The 21,655-nt window shown below is 51.4% G+C and overlaps 1 protein-coding gene across 2 annotated transcripts in view; it reads left to right on the top strand.

The window, feature by feature from the left end:
* DOK1 (docking protein 1) overlaps nt 1–21,655 on the top strand; it is a 313,371-nt gene that overhangs the window by 10,720 nt on the left and 280,996 nt on the right. The gene's annotated exons all lie outside the window — the stretch shown is intronic.

Here is a 21,655-nt window from a genome sequence, read left to right as displayed (position 1 = left end):
AAAATGACTCCAAACGGTAGTCATTTGTGGGACTTAATGACGCTAAAAGTCTAGAAATATTTGACATTTAGCGTGTCGATTCATTACTCCATTGGATTTAAGTGTTAATCCCTTATCAAGATCTAAGGCTGCTCGATTTACAAATTGCAGTTGAACACCCGTGTTTTCCATTGGATTTATAACATTTCACGACCTGTTCTGAATTTACTCTAGTTTTCAAACCTACCCAAACCTGAGAATGTAACAATATCGAATTCACGTCTCAGCACTCTCACTGAGAGCATTTCAAGGTCATGTCTTCAACGGAAATTTCATTTATAAACATCCCCAAACTTTGAAAACGGTATGGTTAACAGGTTGCGTCTTAATAACCATACGGCTTCTAACATTTTCCGACCTGTTCTAGATTCACTCTAGTATTCAAACCTGCCCAAACCTAGGAGTGGTTTAATTTCAAATTCACGTCTCGGCACTCTCGCTAAGAGCCTGTAGTTCAACATACCTTTTCTCTCGCAGTTGTACGCCTTCATTGGATTCAGCGGTTACCTAATTGGTTACGCCTTAGATCTATTTATGCAAATTGTCTGGACATGTGATTCTTTTACGTATCTCGTCGGCACCTTGGAGCTATAACCAATAAAACGCCAGGTTGGAGTTTTGCGTGTATTCTACCGGTCATTGACAAAAAAATAGGACTTATAGTGCACCAGGCAATGCTAGCTAAAGTGGCGCCATGATGGAGTGGTTAATCAAACTCACTACCATGTTGAACTGATTATAGATGTTAGAGAACTAAACGCCATGATACAGCAATAAATGGATCTAGTTGCCTTGCTGGAATATTTATCGGCATTTAAGAGACTGCGTAATTTATTATAATATCGTTCAAGCGGTGAGGGTGACTTATTGGGTATGAGCGTTCAAAAGTTATACCGATTAGATTTAGACTAGTCGTGAGTTTTATCAACTTGTCTTTATCTTTTGAGTTTATCTTATATTATTGTTCCTGAAACAGGCTCAAATATTTCAGTATATCTTATCACAGTTCAAGGTGCAAATTGGATCTATCTGGTACAGTATCAAATAACAAGGGAGATTAGTCATCATGGATACATACATATTATCCATTATTTTTTATGGCTTGGTCCCAGGGAATTTCTAAGTTTAACCCTGATATCACTGTATTAAGGATAAACATCCAATACACTTCCCTCATTTTTTAGTTTTGTCAGTCTGTATACCTGCTCGTGGCAAAATTTTTTCCAAAATATACCACTGGATGTCTTCCGCTGTGTGTCCCAAATCTACAAAATGTTGCACCATGGGTGCTGATGTTTTCTGCGTTCTGATAGCAGATCTATGTTCTGTTAGTCTAACATGGAAAGCTCTCCCTGTTTCTCCCACATATCCCATGTGGCATGGACATATAATCAAATAGACAACATTAGTGGATTTACAATTGTTTAGTGTGTTAGGGGAGATGTTAACGCCATTGAATGTAAATGTGGATGCTTCAATAGCCATTGAGCATGATTTACATGACGTACATTTGAAATTTCCCACCACTTTTTTTGAGCCTTCAAGATTTGTTTGAGTCAGGCTAGTCTCATTTTTCATCCTTGAGTGGACTATGTGATCTTTCAAGCTTTTGTTACGCCTGTATGCAAATAGTGGTTTAGATATTGTATCCCTCTGTTTGGATTTGTCCACATTTAGAATATGCCAGCTTGAGCATACCGCTTGGCGAATTCTTGCATTCAACATGGAATGTCGTGTCGCGAAGACCAAAGGTGGATTTGTTTTGGCCTTTACATTTGTTAATAAATGTTGCCTGTCATAATAGCGTGCCCGCTTATAGGCATCCCGTACAATTTTGTTTGGGTAGCCTCTGACTCTAAACTTGTTCTTCATAATCTCTGATTTCTCATCAAAATCCTGAATGTTTGTACAGTTACGCCTGAGGCGTAAGAATTCTCCAAACGGTATGTTGTCTTTTTGGGTCTTAGGGTGAAAGCTATCATAATGCAGTAGTGTGTTCCTAGCGGTGGATTTAGTGAACAACACAACTGTTAAAACTCCCATGTGATGCTTGATGATGATGTCCAAAAATTCCACTTGATGAGAGCTGATGTTATGGGTGAAGCTGATGTTATTTTCACATAAATTAATCCACTCAATGAATTCTAGCAAATTTTCATATGTGTCAGACCAAACAAAAAAAACATCATCAATGAACCGCGACCAATTGGTTACGGATTCATAAAATGGTGCTATTTCGTTATAGATGAATTTCTTTTCAAAGAAGGTCATATAGATGTTAGCTACAGTGGGGGCACAAGATGCCCCCATACTGACTCCCTGATTCTGTTTATACAGTTGTTGGTTGAATTCAAACACATTATCCTCTAAGACAATCTTGAGGCATTCCAGTACAAAAACAGATGGGCATTCAATATTGTAGGCCTGAATGAACCAGTGTACAGATGCAAGAGCTCCTTCAATGGGAATATTACTATATAGGGCCTCTATGTCCATAGTGACCATATATTGGGTGTCTGTGCAGAAAGGAGTGTTTTCTAGTAGATTGATAATATGTCTAGTATCTTTTACAAATGCCGGAGTTTTGGGAATATGCTTGCATAATATAGCATCTACGTATTTAGCTAATGGTTCCGTTATTGAACCGATAGTAGTTACTATCGGTCGTAATGGAGGATCCCTAGCGTTCTTGTGTACCTTTGGTATGCCATAGATGCTAGCCATTCTGGGTTTTTCTTTATTAAGGAAAGTCCATTCCTTCATGCATATATCTCCATTTTTCAGTGCCCTGTTGGTTATTTTTAGTATTTGTTTGGCTATTTGAGCTGTAGGATCTCTGGTAATCGCACAGTAATACCGTGTGTCTCCCAACATTTGATTCATCTTTAAGATATACCCGGGGGTATCATACACAACAATACCCCCTCCTTTATCACATGCCTTAATTGTAAGGGCTGGGGTCTGTTTGAGGGTTTGCATTGCTGCATATTCCTGTTGATTTAAATTGAAGGGTGTTGCAGGCACATGCTTTGTGATATTTAGAACTTTATTGTATACCACTTTTTCAAATACCGCTATTTCAGGTGGAAGTTGTTCTAATGTAGGTGTAAAGAGCGATTGTGGTGCAAGGCCAGATCGATTTAGAGTGGCTTCTTGTACATCTGTGTCTGAAAAAAATACCTTCAATCTTATCTTTCTGAAAAGCGCTACGAGATCCCTAAATAGCTCAAATTTGTTGAGGCCTGAATGCGGTGCAAACGTTAATCCTTTTGACAAAAGAGCAATTGTTGGATCCGATAAAGATGTATTACTTAGATTAAATACAGGTAGAGTATTTACTCCCTCCAGTATTGTGCATTCCGAGTTACTAGATATTGGTCGTAATCCATCATTGGACTGCCCTGGAATCTCGGTTGAAATTGTGATCTGGGGAAACGCGGTTGATAACGCGGTCTCCAATTGTTGCGTCTGGAGAAACGCCTCCCTAAAAAAGAAGACTGTCTCCCTTGTGGTCTACCTGCATTGAATCCATCCTCTCTGTATTCTTGATTCCCTGATAGTTCTTCCTGATCTGAGTCAGATGTATCTGAGAAAGTAATAACTTTCTTACTGGCATACGGTGTTCTATTTATTGCCGTTTCATATTGCATACCTCCAGCTTGATTGTAAAATTGTTCAGCTAAATATGGGTATGTACCTTCCTTGCTGAAATATCTAATATCCTTTCTCAGTTTCTCCACTTTACGTTTAGTCAGGTATTCAGTGTAAGAGGACAGATCTTTGTCTATTTCCTCCAGTTTCTTTTTAGCTGTCTCTATTGTACTTGAGGCTTTGATTTTATTTTTCAAGATCTAGAATTTCAGCGGCTAGTTGCTCAATTACTTCTTTTGCTGTTTCAACAATCAGCATCATATAGTCACGGGAGCAACGATTAGAAATCATTGCCCACCGTTCTAGAAATTGTTTAATTTGAACAAATAAACCTGGTATGTTTCTGACTCTAAGACCTTGCGGTATTACACCTGCTTTCAAATACTCCAACATATATTGGCCATGTAGTTCAATGCGTTTGATTTTTTTCAGGCAGCCCTCCATACAGGTTCCAGCCCTCGCTTAGGTGACACAGGCAGCCCCCATACAGGCTCCAGCCCTCGCTGCAGTGACACAGGCAGCACCAATACAGGCTCCATCCCTCGCTGCAGAGACACAGGCAGCCCCCTATACAGGCTCCAGCCCTCGCTACAGTGACACAGGCAGCCCCTATACAGGGTAGACAGCCTTTGCTGCAGTGGCACAGGCAGCCCTCCTTACAGGCACCATCCCTCACTGCAATGACACAGGCCACCCCCATACAGGCACCATCACTCGCTGCAGTGACACAGGTAGTCCCCCTATACAGGTACCCTCGCTTGCTGCAGTGACACAGGCAGCCCCCCCAAACAGTCACCAGCACTCGCTGTAGTGACACAGGCAGCTCCCCATACAAGCTCCATCGTTCACTGCAGTGACACAGGCAGCCGCTCACACAGGCTCCTACCCTCACTGCAGTGACACAGGCAGCCCCCACATACACGCTCTATCCCATACTGCAGTGACACAGGCATCCCCTCCATAACAGGCTCGAGACCAGCGCTCACTGCAGTGACACAGGTAGCCCCCCCATACAGGCTCCAGCCCTCACTGCAATGACGCAGGCAGCCCCCATACAGGGTACAGCCTTTGCTGCAGTGACACAGGCAGCCCTCCATACAGGCACCATCCCTCGCTGCAATGACACAGGCCGCCCCCATACAGGCACCATCACTCGCTGCAGTGACACAGGCAGCCCCCCATTCAATCTCTAGCCCTCGCCACAGTGACAGAGGCAATTCCTCATACATGCTTCAGCCATCACTGCAGTGACACAGACAGCCCCCATACAGGCTCCCACACTTGCTACAGTGAAACAGGCAGCCCCCATACAGGCTCCAACCCTCACTGCAGTGACACAGGCAGTCCCACATACAGGCTCCAACCCTCACTGCAGTGACACAGGCAGCCCCCATAGCGTCACCAGCCCTCGCTGCAGTGACACAGCCAGCCTCCATACAGGCACCAGCCCTCGCTGCAATGACACAGCTAGCCCCCATACAGGCACCAGACCTCGCTGCAATGACACAGGCAGCCTCCATACAGGCTCCAGCCCTCGCTGCAGTGACTAGGGCAACACCCATACAGGCTCCAGCCCTCACTGCAGTGACACAGGCAGCCCCCATACAGGCTCCAGCCCTCGCGGCAGTGACACAGGCTGCCCCCCATACCGGCTCCAGCCCACGCTGCAGTAAAACAGGTAGCCCCCCATACAGGCTGCAATCCTCACTGCAGTGACACAGGCAGCCCCCATACAGACTTCAGCCCTTGCTGTAGTGACACAGGCAGCTCCCCATACAGACTCAAACACTCACTGCGGGGACACTGGTAGCCCCCATACAGTCTAGCCAAAGCCACAGTTACACAGGCAGCCCAAATACAGGTTCCAGCCCTTGATGCAATGACACAGCCTGCCCCCATACAGGCTCCAGCCCTTGCTGCAATGACACAGGCAGCCCCTCATACAGGCTACAGCCATCTATGCAGTGACAGTGGCAGTCTCCGATACAGGCTCCAGCCCTCGCTACAGTGACAAAGACAGCCCCATACAGGCACCAACCCTCACTGCAATGACAGAGGCAGCCCCCATACAGGCTCCAGACCTCTCTGCTGTGATACAGGTAGCCCCCATACAGGCTCCGGCCCTCACTGCAGTGACAGTGGGAGCCCCTATACAGGCTCTAGCCCTTGCTGCAGTGACACAGGCAGCCCCCCATACAGGCACCAGCCCTCGCTGCAGTGACACAGGCAGCCCCCCATACAGGCTCCATCCTTCACTACAGTGACACAGGCAGCTGCCCACACAGGCTTCAATCCTCAATGCTGTGACACAGGCAGCCCCAACATACTTGCTCCAGCCCATGCAGCAGTGACACAGGCACCCCCTCCACAACAGGCTCGAGACCAGCGCTCACTGCAGTGACACAGGTAGCCCCCCATACAGGCTCCAGCCCTCACTGGAATGACACAGGCAGCCCCCATACAGGCTCTAGCTCTCGCTGTAGTGGCACAGGCAGCCCCCCTATACAGGCATCCTCGCTTGCTGCAGTGACACAGGCAGCCCCCCACAGGCACCAGCACTCGCTGTCGTGACACAGGCAGACCCCCATATAGGCTCCATCGCTCACTGCAGTGACACAGGCAGCACCCCATACAGACTCCAGCCCTTGTTGCAGTGAGACAGCAAGCCCCCATACAGGCTCTAGCCCTCACTGTAGTGACACAGGCAACCCCCCATACAGGCTCCAACCCTCGCTGCAATGACACTGGTAGCCCCCCATACAGGCTGTAGCCCTCGCTGCAGTGGCACAGGCAGCCCCCCATACAGGCTCCAGCCCTCACTGCAGTGACACAGGCAGCCCCCCATACAGACTGTAGGTCTTGTGCCAGTGACACAGGCAACCCCCACAAAGGCTCCAGCCCTCGCTGCAATGACATAGCCAGCCCCCACACAGGCATCACCCCTCGCTGCAATGACAGACAGCCCCATACAGGCTCCTACCCTCGCTGCAGTGACTACAGGAGCCCCTCATACTGGCTCCAGTCCTCTCTGCAGTGACACAGGCAGCCCCCCATACAGGCTCCAGCCCTCGCTGAAGTGACACAGCCAGCCCCCCATTCAGGTTACAGCCCTCACTGCAGTGACACAGGCAGCCCCCATACAGGCTCCAGCCGTCGCTGCAGTGACTAGGGCAGTTCCTCATACAGGCTCTAGCCCCCGCTGCAATCACACAGGCAGCCCTCCATACAGGCTCCAACCCTCACTGCAGTGACTAGGGCAGCCCCTCTACATGCTACAGCCCTCGCTGCAGTGACACAGGCAGCCCCCCTCATACAGGCACCAGCCCTCGCTGCAATGACACAGGCAGCCCCCATACAGGCTCTAGCCCTCGCTGCAGTGACTTGGGCAACCCCCATACAGGCTCCAGCCCTCACTGCATTGACACAGGCAGCCCCCCCACATACATACTGTAGGTCTTGTGTCAGTGACACAGGCAACACCTCATAGTGATTCAAGTGCCTGTTGATGCTAAGCTCTGTGATGTTTTTTGTATAGCGCCTGTGCGTCCATAGGCAGCTTCTATGCGCTTGTTGTCAGTTTTAATGTGTTCTGTTGGGATTTTAACACATACAGATGGCACCGAGCTGCATTGTGGGTCCTAATGGGCCTGTTGCACAGTGTATGTTTTATTGATTTGTTTTTGGTACACGTTTAGGGATAAGAACGGGAGAGTAACAAGGTTAGGGTTTGATTTAAGGTAACTACAGGGTTAGGGCAGCTGTCGGGAACAGACTGTGGGTTGCTCTTCTCAGTGGGGTAGATGATGGGGTTAAGAAAGGCCACGCCGGTGCTTAGGGTTTGTTCAAAGTAAGGGTTGTGTTGGAGTTCTGGTTATGGTTGGATTACGCCAGTTCTCTCCTATTAGGAGCGAACCAAGCCGAGATTCTTCGTTTACAACGAGTCCAGAATGCGGCGGCTAGGGCGGTGGTTGGTCTGCCTCGAACCTGCCCTACCTCTAACACCCTGCGGTCCTTGCACTGGCTCCCAATATGCAAGCGTATCCAATTCAAGGCTCTCTGCCTGGTTTTTAAAATTCTGAGAGAGTTGGCACCCGGAATACTCAATACACTGATCTCTCCCTATGTTCCTACCCGCTCACTACGATCCCTTGGACAGTCCTTGGTGGTCGTCCCCCGTTTCAGACTTAGTCGGATGGGGGGTCGCTCCTTCCGCGTGAAAGCCGCAACCCTCTGGAATGCGCTCCCCTTGGAAATCCGCCTTTCGAACGACCTAATGTCTTTCCGTAGGGCCCTGAAAACCTTCCTGTTTTAATTGTTTCTAGCTTTTATTTGTTTGCTTCTGTTACCGGACCTAGTGTTGTGTTGTGTCTACTTTTCCCTGCGCCAGGACGCTCCTTCGCTGGAGCAGCTGTGCGCATTAAAATGCAACTAACATAACATAACATGGTGTAAGGTCGGGTCAGGCCACGGAAGAGCTTTAGGGTTAGTTTAGGGTTATGCATAGGGTCAGGGTGAGGATGAGGGTTGAGTCAGGCCATAGACTAGCATGAAGTTAGTTTAGAATCAGCTACAGTGTCAGGGTGAATGGTGAGGGTCAGGCCATTGGTTAGTGTAGGGTTAGCTATAGGGTCAGGCTGGAAGGCGAGGGTCAGGTCGAGGGTTCGTTTAGGGTTGGATATAGGATGAGGCGTTAGGGTCAGGCCATAGAGTTGCCTGGAGTTAGTTTAAAATTAGGGTAAAGGGTGAGGGTCAGGCTATGATTAGTTCAGGGTTAGGCATAGAGCAGGGGGTTAAGGTCAGGCCATGGGGTAGGGTTTGTATAGGGTCAGGCCATGCAGTCCCTTTAGGGACAGGCTGGGGTTGCTGCCGAGGGTCAGGATTGGCGTGAGTTAATGGGTTAACGCTAGGGTTAAGGGGTGAGGGTTAGAACGATAGGGTTAAGGGGTGGAGGTTAGAACTATAGGGTTAAGGGGTGAGGGTTAGAATTATATGGTTAAGGGGTGGGGGTTAGACATAGGGTTAAGGGTGGAGGTTAGAACTATAGGGTTATGGGGTGAGGGTTAGAATTATAAGTTTAAGGGGTGGGAGTTAGAACTATAGGGTTGAGGGGTGAGGGTTAGAATTATAGGGAAGGGGTGGGGGTTAGAATTATAGGGTTCATGGGTGGAGGTTAAAACTATAGGGTTAAGGGGAGGCTTAGACTTATAGGGTTAAGGGTGGAGGTTATAACTATAGGGTTAAGGGGAGAGGGTTAGAATGATAGGGTTAAGGGGAGAGGGTTAGAATTTTGCCCGATGCGCCCGAGCTATTTGTCCCATGCAAGATTGACCATGGGGCCTTTGCTCTGTTATCCGGTGCCAGGACATGAGGATATTTTGGATGCGGCACCGCCTGAACATCAATGCCCCATTCGGCGAGTTATTTGCGATGGCTTGTTGTGTTTTTATATACTTTAGACCCCCCCACTGTTGAGTCGCCGTGTGTGCCCCCCTTTGTACTCAGGAATATCACCCATTCTATGTCCCCCGTTTGTATTTGATCCAGGGTTGCCAGATGTTTAAAAAGACGGAGTATATTGCTCCTGTTCAAGATGTCGTGCTGACCCGTGCTTTGATACCTAGGGGTGAGGATTATCTCTTGGACTATTGATGGTGAACCCGGGATTGGAGCCCCTATTCCCCTATATGGGGAGGGCTCTACCTGACCCAGTTCTGACTTTTTTTTTTTGAAAACATATTTTATTGAGCGATTGCACAGATGGTACAGGACCCTGAATATCAGGGTCAACAACAGCATGACATTGCAGTATATCGTCGTAGCAATCTATTTGTGCATTTAGCAAGGATACATATCGAACAATAACAACCCCCCCCTAACTCCCCCCACCCCTGCCCCTGTGTCGCATCCTGCCCATGGACTCCCTACCCTCGCCCCACGACCCGGCTGCCACATTATGGCGTAAGAAGAGGAATTCCCCTGTCGTCCCCTCCTACCTGGCACCCCTTCTTCCCGACTAGCCTCCCTAGGCCTTCCACTAATTAATCCACCTCTTCCACTGGTGGCTCCAGCCACAGTCCCCGGTAATCCGCCCATCTTTTCCATATACCCAGTTCTGACTTTTGACTTCCTTGTTTACTCGATGAGTGTCCTGCTTGGGACCAGTTGATGTGACCTTGATTGGCCCCAGCGTCAGCCTCTTGTCCAAGTTCTGCTTCGAAGGAGGACAGGTCCGGCGGTTGTGGCGCTGTTATGGCTGTCGCTATCTGGGGGCTTGCTTCTCGTGGTGCCCGGCTTGTTGTGGCTGTTGACACATGTCCGATGCGATGGTCTGGCTTTACGGAAGATTCAGACCTTGCTGAAGGTTTATGGTCCATGACAGCTGTGGTGCTCGGAGACCTTAATTGGCTGTGATCTTCTGCCCGGGGTGAATATCATGGGCAGCCTTTTTGCCCCAGTTTTTAGCAATAAAGATAGGGTAGGGCTGGGGAGGATTGATGTTTCCTTGCGGGGGCTGGGGATGCTCCTCCTCAACTACGGTTGCCTCCCTCTTGTCTTTGTTTTTTTCCCCGTTGTTTCCTTAGCTTCTTTTTTGCCCGCCTTGATAGAGTGGAGTCTTGTGCGTTAGTTGTACTGAGGGTGTGTTCCTGCGGGTCAACAACCAGGGTGTCGTGCCCCCCACACTGCCCCTGGATTGTACTTGATGTCTCTTTGGCCTTTCGGGGGCTACCCTTTTTGTCTTGAGACACTGAATCTGGGCCCACTTGGGATCCTGCTGGCTTTTTTGCCTCCAGGTGTTTGCGATTTATGAACTCTGAGTCATCAATGATGGATGTAATTGATGTCTCCCAGCGTCCTTTGGCTATGTCCGTTAGGATCTCGGGGAGGGAGGCCCATTTCTCCATAAGGGTTGAGCAGCAGCAGGTACAGTCCCCCCGATTGGTGGTTAAATACTGATAAACCCTGTTGTTCGATTCGTCCACCCTGGTGCTTATATTGACTAAACGGGCTGCGATGGCTTGTAGGAGGTCTATTTGGACTTCCATTTTGGATGACTGCCACAGAAGGGCTTTATTGGTGGAAGAATTTATCTCTGTCTGGGGAGATCTCTCCAAATCCGCGGCTGTGCTGACGTTCCTCAGGTTGTCGTCGGCTTTTGAATCGGTTCCCCCGTGAGGATGTTGATGGCAACAACAAATTAGGGGTTAGTTCAAGGGTTCTTTCGGTCTTCTGACCCAGATTGTGGAGGAATGAGGCTGTTAGGTCTCCTACCTCCGGGGAGTTTAGCCCCTCGGTAACTGAGTGTGACCACGTGGTTGTACAATTTAGTTCGGGGTCCGTACTCTGGAAATCGAGGCCGTGGTCACTGACTTGATGAATATGTGCTTTTATCAAAAACGTTGGTGCATCCATGGTTAATGCCGGTTCGTTTAGCTTGGTGGGTGTGGCATCTTGCCCCGCAACAGGGCTTTGGTGGGGAGTTGGACATATAATTGTGCCTTTAGACAGCGTTGAGTCCAGTTGGATGCAGGCTGCGCCCTCCGTTCCCTTCTGACCCTTGGACTCCTTACTCGAGAGTTGACCCTCCCTGCATTTTCGGGTGTACTCCGGAGTTGCTATGCCCGTCCCCTTGGGACTGAGACTGCTGACTTGGGGCACTCTCAAGCCATGAGGTGGATCGCCAAGGGGTGTCTCGTGGGTTATGTCATGGTCAGGGTTCTCTGAGGTAGATCACCAAGGGGTGTCTCGTGGGTTATGTCATGGTCAGGGTTCTCTGAGGTAGATCACCAAGGGGTGTCTCGTGGGTTATGTCATGGTCAGGGTTCTCTGAGGTAGATCACCAAGGGGTGTCTCGTGGGTTCTCTCATGGTCAGGGTTCTCTGAGGTAGATCACCAAGGGGTGTCTCGTGGGTTATGTCATGCTCAGGGTTGTCTGAGGTAGATCACCAAGGGGTGTCTCGTGGGTTATGTCATGCTCAGGGTTTTCTGAGGTAGATCACCAAGGGGTGTCTCGTGGGTTATGTCATGCTCAGGGTTCTCTGAGGTAGATCACCAAGGGGTGTCTCGTGGGTTATGTCATGGTCAGGGTTCTCTGAGGTAGATCACCAAGGGGTGTCTCGTGGGTTATGTCATGGTCAGGGTTCTCTGAGGTAGATCACCAAGGGGTGTCTCGTGGATTATGTCATGGTCAGGGTTCTCTGAGGTAGATCGCCAAGGGGTGTCTCGTGGGTTATGTCATGGTCAGGGTTCTCTGAGGTAAATCGCCAAGGGGTGTCTCGTGGGTTATATCATGGTCAGGGTTCTCTGAGGTAGATCACCAAGGGGTGTCTCGTGGATTATGTCATGGTCAGGGTTCTCTGAGGTAGATCGCCAAGGGGTGTCTCGTGGGTTATATCATGGTCAGGGTTCTCTGAGGTGGATCGCCAAGGGGTGTCTCGTGGGTTATGTCATGGTCAGGGTTCTCTGAGGTGGATCACCAAGGGGTGTCTCGTGGGTTATGTCATGCTCAGGGTTCTCTGAGGTGGATCACCAAGGGGTGTCTCGTGGGTTATGTCATGCTCAGGGTTCTCTGAGGTGGATCGCCAAGGGGTGTCTCGTGGGTTATGTCATGGTCAGGGTTCTCTGAGGTAGATCACCAAGGGGTGTCTCGTGGGTTATGTCATGGTCAGGGTTCTCTGAGGTAGATCACCAAGGGGTGTCTCGTGGGTTATGTCATGGTCAGGGTTCTCTGAGGTAGATCACCAAGGGGTGTCTCGTGGGTTATGTCATGGTCAGGGTTCTCTGAGGTAGATCGCCAAGGGGTGTCTCGTGGATTATGTCATGGTCAGGGTTCTCTGAGGTAGATCGCCAAGGGGTGTCTCGTGGGTTATGTCATGGTCAGGGTTCTCTGAGGTAGATCGCCAAGGGGTGTCTCGTGGGTTATATCATGGTCAGGGTTCTCTGAGGTAGATCACCAAGGGGTGTCTCGTGGATTATGTCATGGTCAGGGTTCTCTGAGGTAGATCGCCAAGGGGTGTCTCGTGGGTTATATCATGGTCAGGGTTCTCTGAGGTGGATCGCCAAGGGGTGTCTCGTGGGTTATGTCATGGTCAGGGTTCTCTGAGGTGGATCACCAAGGGGTGTCTCGTGGGTTATGTCATGCTCAGGGTTCTCTGAGGTGGATCACCAAGGGGTGTCTCGTGGGTTATGTCATGCTCAGGGTTCTCTGAGGTGGATCGCCAAGGGGTGTCTCGTGGGTTATGTCATGGTCAGGGTTCTCTGAGGTAGATCACCAAGGGGTGTCTCGTGGGTTATGTCATGGTCAGGGTTCTCTGAGGTAGATCACCAAGGGGTGTCTCGTGGGTTATGTCATGGTCAGGGTTCTCTGAGGTAGATCACCAAGGGGTGTCTCGTGGGTTATGTCATGGTCAGGGTTCTCTGAGGTAGATCACCAAGGGGTGTCTCGTGGGTTATGTCATGCTCAGGGTTCTTTGAGGTAGATCACCAAGGGGTGTCTCGTGGGTTATGTCATGGTCAGGGTTCTCTGAGGTAGATCGCCAAGGGGTGTCTCGTGGGTTATATCATGCTCAGGGTTCTCTGAGGTAGATCGCCAAGGGGTGTCTCGTGGGTTATGTCATGGTCAGGGTTCTCTGAGGTGGATCACCAAGGGGTGTCTCGTGGGTTATATCATGCTCAGGGTTCTCTGAGGTGGATCACCAAGGGGTGTCTCGTGGGTTATGTCATGCTCAGGGTTCTCTGAGGTGGATCACCAAGGGGTGTCTCGTGGGTTATGTCATGGTCAGGGTTCTCTGAGGTGGATCACCAAGGGGTGTCTCGTGGGTTATGTCATGGTCAGGGTTCAGAGTGCCCTTTGTGCTGCGTCTTGCAGTCTTTCCTTCCTGTTACCGGTAAGAGATTTACTCGTGACCCCTGTGGTCCCCTCTTTTGAGGAGTGGGCTTTGAGAGTTTCCTCTGGGGTCGTGTGCACTCGCCCTTTTCGTTTGGGGCCCATTGCTGGTTGAGGCGCTGAGGGGACTCCTCCTGTAGTTAGCTCCAGATAGCTCCCCTGCCGATCTTGCCGGGCAATGCCCCCGATGGCAGTGAGGGGCGAGTACTCCTTTCGTCTGTGCTGAGGCAAATGCAGAAGAATGCTAAGCAGGCTAAGACCGTTGGAGTCTTAACGTCTTGTCGTGTCTATTGCTCCGCACTGTGGCCCCCCCGTGAACAGGTGTCTACAGTATGCAAGAGAGTAGGTGGGCGGGCACAAAAGGGCTCAGTAGGTGGGTACAGCAGTTAAGCAGCTAAGCAGTTAAGCAGTTGAGGGGCTGATACGGTGCTGTAGGACAGGAGAAGGTGGGAGTAGGCAGTGGTCGCAGATTGAATCGAGGCTTCCCCCAGATTGAATCGAGGCTCCGAGGTGCGTCCATTGGGGCGTGGGGGCGTAGCCCCCCCGCCCGCGCCTCGCGCCCGCAGCTCCCTCTGTGTGAAATTGTGAATGTCACCGCCCGCGCCTCGCGCCTGCAGCTCCCTCCTCTGTGTGAATGTCAATCAGCATGACGTCGGACCGTGGGCGGTCCGGCGTCATGTTGACTGACATCATTGTCAGACGCATTTGGGAAAGGCAGCACAAGTGCGCATGAGTGGGCATGGAGCTTAATTTTTACTCCGTGCCCAGTCATGCGTACTTGTGTTTTTGCTGCCTTGCGCATGCCCATTAGGAGCCCCTCGGTCTCCTAATGGGCAGGCGGCGGGCGAGGAGTAGGCGGTGCCGTCAGCCAATCCTGGCACTGCTGCAGCGCCAGGATTGGCTGAGGGCCGGGTTGCCAGTCACTTGCAATGCATCACGTGGACGTGGTGTTCCGGACCGTTTGAGGGCAGAGAGGCGCCAACGCGGGCCAGGAGAAGACGAGGCGGTCACCGGTCAGGTAAGTGTTTTAACTGTTTTTTCATTTTAGGGTGGTTTGGCTGGGTTGGGTTTGGTCAGGTTTGGCTGGATAATCTGGCCGGGTTGGCGCCTCGGTAGTGCTGGGCTTGCTTGCAGTTCTCCTTCTGCGTAGCCTATGTGGTGTAAGACATGCCCGTTGTGCCATCATGCATTGTATGAATTTAAATAGCGAGTTATGTGAAACATGTTTTGAGTATTTATGGATCGAGCTCCATTCTTTATCTAGCAGAACCCTGCCCATGTCTCTTTCCCACCTTTCCCGTAATGGCAACAGAGACGAGAATATGGGTATACGTATGCCTCGGTATAACCAACGTATCAAATATCTGCCAGTGCCCATTAAATATATTGCGTAGACTAGCTCGTATGTTGTGGGTTCAGTCAGACCCGTTTGGAGCCCAGTGCCATATGACATATCTTACAAGGCTTGCATGTGACAGAAAGAGTGTGTCTGTGAGTCCCTGTTCGTTTATGAAGTCAGCATGGTTTATGTAAGTCCCAGTGAGTGCACCCACATTGGTCACGCCTGCCTGCTCCCATGTGGACAGCATGCGTTGCATCAGTGTGCCCAATGCCCATGGGAGTGAGAAGGCATAGCAGTGGTATATTGGGATCATAAGGAGAGTTCTGCGTGGCGTATTTTATTATTGATTTCCAATATGTGGGTGCCACCTTGAACAGCAGAGGAGCCGATATTGGAATATGCACATCAGGACTCAGCAATTTGTGCAGTCACTCCGGTCAGCATATGGGGCTTGTAGGTTATTTCCTAAAACAGGCTAAATTCATCCAGCATTTCCATTCGTACAGACAAGATACCGAGGCAGATTTATTATTGTTTGGTGCAAAGCAGCTCCAAAGTTTTTGCTGGTACTAGTATGACTTGTAAAGCTTTGGCTGGTGCCGGCAGAGAAGCAGTTGCGTGTTGCAGGAAGGCATACATCCCCGGTCTCTGTTTCATACAATCCATAGAGCGCCAAACATGCAAGTTATTTTAGTTTATAGACATTTTTTTCCCGAGAGAACATGAATGGTGCTTTCGAGACAGGGAGAGAGAGTGAGTCTCTGAGTCAGCCCAGTTGGTATCTGGTAACGAAATGTCAATCATAAGATCTGAGAAATGCGTGTTTAGCACCATGTGAGCCCGCCTCCATGCTCGACGGAACATGGTAGCTTACGCCCCACCAGTTTCAAATTCCACCAGCCGCTCCTGGTGCCACACGCCGCACAGTACAGCATAGCAGACCGGCAAGTTCACACGCCAGTTGGCCGGCTTGCTCCTTCGCTTTCTTGCTTCCTGTGCCCATGATACCTCCGTGAGATCTCCGGCCCGAGCCAGTCTGCCTGTCCGCCCACCACGTTTCTCAGCCCTCAGCAGCCCTTCAAGGCCAGGCACAGGCCACCAAACAGCCAGGTCGGAACACCACTATAGCAGCAGCTGCAGCAACTGGGAGAGGCTTAGAGACACAGAGGAGGCACAGTGGAGACCAGGAACTCCAGTAAGACAGGGCCGCCTGTCTTCTCAACCGCCCCAGTCTTTGGCTCAGAAGGGCACAGGTGAGCGAAAGGGGCTACACCCGGCGAGGGCGGCATAAGCCATAAGGCTTAGTGAGGAGGTATTCCAGTGGAGGCTGCGGTGCCAGGTGCCTGCAGAGAAGGTGGCTGCATAGGGTCACGGTACATAGCCGCGAGCCCGCCACCTTGCTTGTGTAGCCTATCTAATCTATGGAGAAAGTATCCCAGGAGAGTGGCCGTAACCATGTCAGGGACTCACACAGAATGTGCCCTGGTTTTGGTGATGAAGGCGACATCCAACTGATGACTATCAACAGCGGTGGCTCCTCTGCTGCGGCGGAGGAGCATCACCCCAGCCCCTGCCAGCAGCCCAAAAAATTTAAAATAAACCTGTGTTTGTTATCGTTGTATTTTTCTCCGTAGCATTGCGTGGGGGGCGGGGAGGGGGAGTTGTAGGTGCTTTGTTAGTGCACCTGAGGGTTTGGCCGGACGTGTCATGCGCTCTGAAGCTTCCTCCAGCCCAGCTGTGGTGCCGGGGTTGGACAGACTCGCAGGCACAGTTTGCCAGTCTCCGTGGGAGCGCAACTCATCAGCGCTCAGGCCAATACTGAGGCTGCTTTCATGCAGGGGCAGGATTGGCCGAAGGAAATCTGGGAGCCTGAGCGTGCCGTGCACGGGGACGGAGCCAGAGAGGGGCGTGCGCGCCGTGCACGGGGATGGAGCCAGAGAGGGGCGCGCGTGCCGTGCACGGGGACGGAGCTAGAGAGGGGTGGGCGCGCCGTGCGTGGGGATGGAGCCAGAGAGGGGCGTGCGTGCTGTGCACGGGGACGGAGCCAGAGAGGAGCGTCGGAGTATCGAACAGGTGAGTTATTTACTAATATTTTGGGGGATTGTTCATCCCGGTCGCTCCCTCTCCCTCTGCCCCGCCACTCTGCCAAGTAACTGGCCGCTACTGACTATCCATGAATACAGAAAAGTCAAAAGCGTGTTTTACCAGGGACCCAGCATTAATCAGTGAGCAATGAATTTAAAGGTTCTTAATGCCAGTGGTTATTTTCTTTCTGGACTTGACTGGGGAAAGTGCTGAATTACCACCAGGCATCTGGGTCTGTGGTTCCAAGGACAGTTCCAATGCTTCTTACAAGTAGTGCATAGGTCCAGAGGGTCCAGTGAGCTCACAGCCACGCCTGGCCCTGTGGTTGCAAGGGCAGTGGTAATGCTCCTTACAAGGAGTGCGCAGCTGCTGAAAGCCCCAGTGAGCTCACAGCAGCACCAGGGATTCCAAGGGGAGTGGTAATGCTCCTTACAAGGAGTGCGCAGCTGCTGAAAGCCCCAGTGAATTCACAGCAGCGGCTGGGCCTGTGGTTCCAAGGGCAGTGGTAATGCTCCTTACAAGGAGTGCACAGCTGCTGAAAGCCCCAGTGAGCTCACAGCAGCACCAGGGATTCCAAGGGGAGTGGTAATACTCCTTACAAGGAGTGCGCAGCTGCTGAAAGCCCCAGTGAGCTCACAGCAGCGCCTGGGCCTGTGGTTCCAAGGGCAGTGGTAATGCTCCTTACAAGGAGTGCACAGCTGCTGAAAGCCCCAGTGAGCTCATAGCAGCACCTGGGGTTCCAAGGGCAGTGGTAATGCTCCTTACAAGGAGTGCACAGCTGCTGAAAGCCCCAGTGAGCTCACAGCAGCACCTGGGGTTCCAAGGGCAGTGGTAATGCTCCTTACAAGGAGTGCGCAGCTGCTGAAACCCCAGTGAGCTCACAGCAGCGCCTGGGCCTGTGGATCCAAGGGCAGTGGTAATGCTTCTTACAAGGAGTGCATAGCTGCTGAAAGCCCCAGTGAGCTCACAGCAGCACCTGGGGTTCCAAGGGCAGTGGTAATGCTCCTTACAAGGAGTGCACAGCTGCTGAAAGCCCCAGTGAGCTCACAGCAGCACCAGGGATTCCAAGGGGAGTGGTAATACTCCTTACAAGGAGTGCACAGCTGCTGAAAGCCCCAGTGAATTCACAGCAGCGGCTGGGCCTGTGGTTCCAAGGGCAGTGGTAATGCTCCTTACAAGGAGTGCACAGCTGCTGAAATCCCCAGTGAGCTCACAGCAGCACCAGGGATTCCAAGGAGAGTGGTAATACTCCTTACAAGGAGTGCACAGCTGCTGAAAGCCCCAGTGTGCTCACAGCAGCGCCTGGGGTTCCAAGGGCAGTGGTAATGCTCCTTATAAGGAGTGCGCAGCTGCTGAAAGCCCCAGTGAGCTCACAGCAGCGCCTGGCCCTGTGGTTCCAAGGGCAGTGGTAATGCTCCTTACAAGGAGTGCACAGCTGCTGAAAGCCCCAGTGAGCTCACAGCAGCGCATGGGGTTCCAAGGGCAGTGGTAATACTCCTTACAAGGAGTGCACAGCTGCTGAAAGCCCCAGTGAGCTCACAGCAGCACCTGGGGTTCCAAGGGCAGTGGTAATGCTCCTTACAAGGAGTGCACAGCTGCTGAAAGCCCCAGTGAGCTCACAGCAGCACCTGGGGTTCCAAGGGGAGTGGTAATACTCCTTACAAGGAGTGCATAGCTGCTGAAAGCCCCAGTGAGCTCACAGCAGCTCCTGGGGTTCCAAGGGCAGTGGTAATGCTCCTTACAAGGAGTGCGCAGCTGCTGAAAGCCCCAGTGAATTCACAGCAGCGGCTGGGCCTGTGGTTCCAAGGGCAGTGGTAATGCTCCTTACAAGGAGTGCATAGCTGCTGAAAGCCCCAGTGAGCTCACAGCAGCGCCTGTGGTTCCAAGGGCAGTGGTAATGCTCCTTACAAGGAGTGCACAGCTGCTGAAAGCCCCAGTGAGCTCACAGCAGCACCAGGGATTCCAAGGAGAGTGGTAATACTCCTTACAAGGAGTGCACAGCTGCTGAAAGCCCCAGTGAGCTCACAGCAGCACCAGGGATTCCAAGGGGAGTGGTAATACTCCTTACAAGGAGTGCGCAGCTGCTGAAAGCCCCAGTGAATTCACAGCAGCGGCTGGGCCTGTGGTTCCAAGGGCAGTGGTAATACTCCTTACAAGGAGTGCACAGCTGCTGAAAGCCCCAGTGAGCTCACAGCAGCGGCTGGGGTTCCAAGGGCAGTGGTAATGCTCCTTACAAGGAGTGCACAGCTGCTGAAAGCCCCAGTGTGCTCACAGCAGCGCCTGGGCCTGTGGTTCCAAGGGCAGTGGTAATGCTTCTTACAAGGAGTGCACAGCTGCTGAAAGCCCCAGTGAGCTCACAGCAGCGCCTGGGGTTCCAAGGGCAGTGGTAATGCTCCTTACAAGGAGTGTGCAGCTGCTGAAAGCCCCAGTGAGCTCACAGCAGCGCATGGGGTTCCAAGGGCAGTGGTAATGCTTCTTACAAGGAGTGCACAGCTGCTGAAAGCCCCAGTGAGCTCACAGCAGCACCAGGGATTCCAAGGGGAGTGGTAATACTCCTTACAAGGAGTGCGCAGCTGCTGAAAGCCCCAGTGAGCTCACAGCAGCGCCTGGCCCTGTGGTTCCAAGGGCAGTGGTAATGCTCCTTACAAGGAGTGCACAGCTGCTGAAAGCCCCAGTGTGCTCACAGCAGCGCCTGGGGTTCCAAGGGCAGTGGTAATGCTCCTTACAAGGAGTGCACATCTGCTGAAAGCCCCAGTGAGCTCACAGCAGCGGCTGGGGTTCCAAGGGCAGTGGTAATGCTCCTTACAAGGAGTGCACATCTGCTGAAAGCCCCAGTGAGCTCACAGCAGCGGCTGGGGTTCCAAGGGCAGTGGTAATGCTCCTTACAAGGAGTGCACAGCTGCTATAGGTATTCTGGGTCCTAGAGAATTATCCTGACATGTCCCATAAAGCTTATGACGTGCCCTGGACACTGCCCCTACAGGGCAGAGGCAGAATATCGCACTGCCCGGTCTCTGCCGAGGATGTTATGTTATGTTATGTTACTGGGTACTTATAGAGCGCACGGCTACTCCCAGGAATGTCCCGGTGCTAGAAAGAAGGAACCAGTGACAGAACCAAAATTGTAATGCCCCGCAGCCGCTGAACTATTATGCAAACAGCCAAGTTTTTAGGCTGCGTCGGAAACTAAAGAGATCCTCCTCCTGACGCAGATCTAGAGGCAAGCTATTCCAAAGCCGAGAGGCCACTACCTGGAAAGAACGTCCACCCAAGCGAGAGCCAAGAAACCTTGGGATCTGTGAAAGAAGCAGATTAGAGGACCTCAAGCTTCTAGATGGAACATAGTGCTGACACCTATTTCTCAAGTACAAGGCCCCAGTGTTATGGATGGCCTTGTAAGCCAGCACTAAGGCCTTAAAGTTTACCCTCTTGCGTACTGGAAGCCAGTGCAAGGACCTTAGGTGTTGAGTCATATGGGTCCTGAAGTCGACCATAAGTATGGCTCTGGCCGCGGCATTCTGTACCACCTGAAGGGGGCCAATGAGATGGTCCGGCAGGCCGAGATAGACAACGTTAACATAGTCAAGACGCGACAGGATCAGTGCTTGAACTACTGTCTTCCTGTGGGATACTGGGAGTAACGGAAGAAAATTACGCAACATTTTCAGAAAGCCGAAACATGTACCTGCCACAGCCTGGACCTGGGATTTCATGGACATATCCTTGTCCAATTTTACCCCCAGATTCTTGAACGTAGTGGCTAAGTGTGAGAGGGATGGGCGAAAGAAAAACCTAGGAGGCCGAATTCGGGGATCAATGGTGATAGGATTTATTGAAGCAAGACAGAAAACACAGGTATCAGTGATCGGTCTGTTGGTTAGCCAGATATCCTCGGTGACTTCCTTTCCTCGGTGGAGTTGTTCGTAGTGTTGATTCTTATTGGCGGTCCAACTTGTCGTGGATACACACCCCAGCAGCCTCAGGAAAGACAAAGACAAAAGGGCGGTAAGTTAACTGGTCTCGTTTCACTCCGGAGCGTGAACCCTTCACCGCAATAAGAGGCACCCGTTGTGTTCGTTCGGGAGACCGGCTTGTAACGGCCGAATCGTGTCAGGATCACCGGGCCGGAAGAAAGCGGTAGTAGTAAGAAACTTAGAGAGACAACTAACAAAAGACTATAGAAATAGTGCAGGGTGATGAAGATTGTTTGGGCTTGGTGGTGTTCCCTAGAAAGGGTGACCCGTGCTCAAGAGAAGGGAAGATACAGAATAGTAATAGTGCTGGGGTTCAGAGATACGGGAACGGTAGCCGTGGTGTGTAAATAGGAAACGTTTTTGCGTGAAGTACTTTATACAGTGCCCCGGTTATCCTCCCTCCTGTAACCCACCCCGTTCTTCCTCCCCCCCTTCCCGTGTCACGTACCGCAGGAGCCGCAACTCTCCAGAGTTGCGGCGGCTCGTCAGCGTCTACCGGGGTGTCCACCACTCTTCGGACCAGAGCTCTGCTTCTTCCTCCGGTTCGTGAGAAGCGCCGGGGTTGGTCTCCTCGCTCGTCTCTTCTGGCTGTCTTCCGCAGTCCTCGATACTCCTGTTCTCCGTCTGTCTCCTCTCCTCGCTGGAACACTCTTCTCCTCCGTCTGGTGCAGGCACACCAGG

This window comes from Triturus cristatus, chromosome 2_2 (genome assembly GCF_964204655.1).
Source record: "Triturus cristatus chromosome 2_2, aTriCri1.1, whole genome shotgun sequence".
NCBI lineage: Eukaryota > Metazoa > Chordata > Amphibia > Caudata > Salamandridae > Triturus > Triturus cristatus.
This window is presented reverse-complemented; position numbering and strand designations above follow the sequence as displayed.